Source organism: Neopelma chrysocephalum, unplaced genomic scaffold (genome assembly GCF_003984885.1).
Source record: "Neopelma chrysocephalum unplaced genomic scaffold, ASM398488v2 Primary Assembly neopelma1_26, whole genome shotgun sequence".
NCBI lineage: Eukaryota > Metazoa > Chordata > Aves > Passeriformes > Pipridae > Neopelma > Neopelma chrysocephalum.
In genome coordinates, this window is record NW_020897695.1 from 8,801,984 (window position 1) to 8,805,244 (window position 3,261).

Genomic DNA, 3,261 nt, shown 5'->3' on the forward strand with positions numbered 1-3,261 from the left:
CTCCGTTTCATCCTGGGCCTTCCGGGGGTAACGGCCTTTTTCCATGCATCCATCTGCTCCAGCAGGGGCTCAGCTGCACTGCAGCGGGTCGCCCTGGCCCCAGCCCGGCTCAACTCGGCCGAGGGGGGAAGGGAGGGCAGTGCCTGCCAGCAGGGGCCACTCTGCTGCCCTGGCCTAGCCCACGGGGCACCCCCTCCCCACTTCTCACAGTTCACCCTGGGGGCTTTGGCGCTGTCGGTGCTATTCAGCTCCTCGGGCAGGATGTGCTCCAGCGCAGGCTGCTCGCGAGGCTGGCCCGGGGGGGGCTGCGGGGCCACTCTCTGTGGTCACTCTAGGTGTCGAGAGGCCCGGGTTGGGCTGCCACTGTCCCCCCACTGCCTTCCGCAGCGGGGGAGGCGGTGGGCCCACCCGGGAGCTCAATCAGCTCTCCCCCGGCTCAAAAAATTCTTCTGCGCAACAAACTTGTTCTCACAATAATGTTATCACATTATTGGCTCTCCCTGGACTAGCAGCAGGAAGTCCCTCCTGTAGCCAACTATCATTGGCTTCATTGGGGGTAAAACTTCTAGCAGCTTCTAACCGAAACCACCTTATTTAGCCCCCCCCTACCAAAAAACCCAGTCACTTCAACCCACAACAACTATGATCCTCTGATGTTCTTTTTGCTGTTGTTAATTTGTTTGGGTTTTCTATTAGTTTAAGTAGTTTAATTTCAGCAAATATCTGGCACATGGCTGAAAAAGGGCAGGGTGATGCTAGTCAGAGCCTCCTTAGGACTCTGAGTAGAAAGCTACATCCACATGGCAGAGAGTCTAGGGCCTTGCGGTAGGATCTCCCTGGTGGCTGAGTCGCCTCTGCTGTGGTGAGTAGGTGAGAAGGCAAAATTCAGTAGAAACAAGTAAAGGTGTCTGAAGAGTGTTAATGAAATAACTATATGACCTGGTGGTTGTTTTAATCATGTAATACACAGGAAAATTTTGAGTGACAGAATCCATATCTTGCTGCTCTGTGTAACAGAGAGACAAAAAGGTCCGTGAGAGCAAACTTCAGTGGTATAGGGAAGAAATAGGTAAAATTGTGGGAGGGGGATCAGATGATCTGGCAGGGCATTACTGCCTTATGTAAAGCAATAGGTATATAAGCGTTTATTGGTACTGGTCAGTTTTGCTCAAAATGAGATTGTTCTCGAAAAGTTACCCCACGTTAGTCACTGTTTCAAAGCTACATGAAAGCATTGACAGAGAGCTGTGTAAGTGAACACATTTCCAAACAACCTTGGTGCTGGTGGGTGGGTGGTGCTGGAGCTGTGAATATTGCAGGGAAGTGGAGGGTTGCCCCAACACAATGTCCTGCCTCTTCTATGGGAAACCTGAACAGCGAAAAAGAAGTGCATTGTTCAAGAGACAAATGTACGTTCTGTGCCAATACAGACAGGAATCTTTCAGCTGTAGGTAATTCCATGTAATTCCAAGGCTACAGCACTGTCTGATCCATCTCTGTTCTGAATCCGTATACTTCTACTGGTACTCTTTTCCAGATGGGAGACTGAGGAACAGGAAGCCCACAATTTGTCTAAGTAGTATGGACCATCTGTACCTAAACAGGAAATGAACTGGGTCTCCAGAGCTCCAGAAAAAGGCTGTCATCATAGGGTCATATATTTTCACTGTGCCACAATGCTTCTTGTGAAATAAAATGCCTTTCGCTGCTCCCCTGGGAATCTAATTCTGTGTACTGAATAAGTAAAACAGTGAAAGCAGGAACAGAAATAACTTTCTCTCTCTTTTAAGAGTCTGCAGGCTAATTTATTCTGTGTTCGTATTCCACCTTTCTTTATCTACCTTCCACATTTTCTGTATTTTCGTCCATGTTTAAAACATGCTGTCTGTTTCACATGTCGTTCTTTCTTAACAACATAATACTTGACATAATCTGCCCTCTGGATCCTTTCTGTGGTGTAATTATGTTATCTTTGTTGTTATTGATTTCTGTTGCTAGGGGATGGGGTCATGCCACTGCTGGCCGGTTCTTCTTTGCAGCTTAGCTGTATACTTTTAAAGATTTTTCTCCTGAGAGCACTGAGTGCCAAGTTTTGAAGTCATAAAAAATGCCAGCAATCCCAGAGGATGATTTTGTCTGAGGAAAGATTGCAAGATTCAATTATAAAATAGGAGGACAAATAGCAATTGAGAGAAATTCTGATCTTAGTTCTTCCTTTCTGAGAGCAGAGTTTGGCCAATGAACTTTGATTTATTTCTTCAGCCCTGCGATGTTATTTTTCAACAGTTTGAATGTTTCCAAGTCAAAGTATTATAGGATTTCTTTATCAGTTGAACACTTCCAACCGAATTCTTTTTTTTTTAAAGGGGCATGTCCTTTTGAAATACATAAACTACTTTTGCTGTTCACTGAGTTTCTGCTTTTTTATTGCATTATATTCCTTTTTCCCTGCAGAGTAGAAATTTGGTTCCGCAAAATTAAGGGACTGATGCAGAACTGTTTAGATTTGTATAATATTTGAAACCAAAAAAAAAAGATGAAATAGCTGAGGCAGGCTTTTTAAAACAAAATAGTTTCTTTCAACATAAACTGGGATTTGTTTCTATCTAGTTGGTTGATTGGTTTCTTAAGGCAACTTGAGACTGTTATGTGCTGTGCTCCTGGGTGAGATTTTCATAAACTCTTGGGGTAAAATCTGTGGCTTCGGACTTCCCACTTAATCTCTTACAGTCTTACTTCAGCATTTCCCTAAGTAGTTTGACTTCTGCCTGCCTGTCTGAGAGCCTGCTCAAGGATTTTGGAAGTTGGAAGCTCAGCTACTGTGGCCTATAGATTGCTTGCCTATCTGTGAGGTGCCAGATGGGTGCAGACAGGCTATGCCAGACCCTTGTCCTTGGTCTACTTCAGCCTGTTCTGGGCTTTGCAGCTGGCTAAGCTGCTGAGCCCAAGTTGATGTGCTCTGTGGTTGGAAAGAGCTGCCATAACATCATGGTAGACTCTGTGGAGCTCTAAAATGGTTCTCCTGACAGCTTCAGATAATTGTGACATATAATAGCAGACTATTTTAAAGGGTTTTTAGCACGCTATTTTACCATATCTTGTCTATTGTTTTCTTTCCTTGTACAAGGCTACCAGACTTCACCCAGTATTTAGTAATTTTAACACCTAAGATTCTGTAATTAAACACAACTGCTTTGATATGTGGCAGAAGGTAGAAGACCCTTTTTCAAACCCTTTCTTTCTGTTTGTCCTTGAAATTTG

At 44.5% G+C, this 3,261-nt stretch overlaps 1 long non-coding RNA gene across 1 annotated transcript; it reads left to right on the forward strand.

Annotated features, from left to right (window-relative positions):
* The first annotated feature begins 1,279 nt into the window (after positions 1-1,279).
* LOC113964185 lies at positions 1,280-1,759 on the forward strand. Its single transcript, XR_003533088.1, has 2 exons — positions 1,280-1,451; positions 1,538-1,759. It is a non-coding gene; the product is annotated as an uncharacterized LOC113964185 (long non-coding RNA).
* The last annotated feature ends 1,502 nt before the right edge of the window (positions 1,760-3,261 follow it).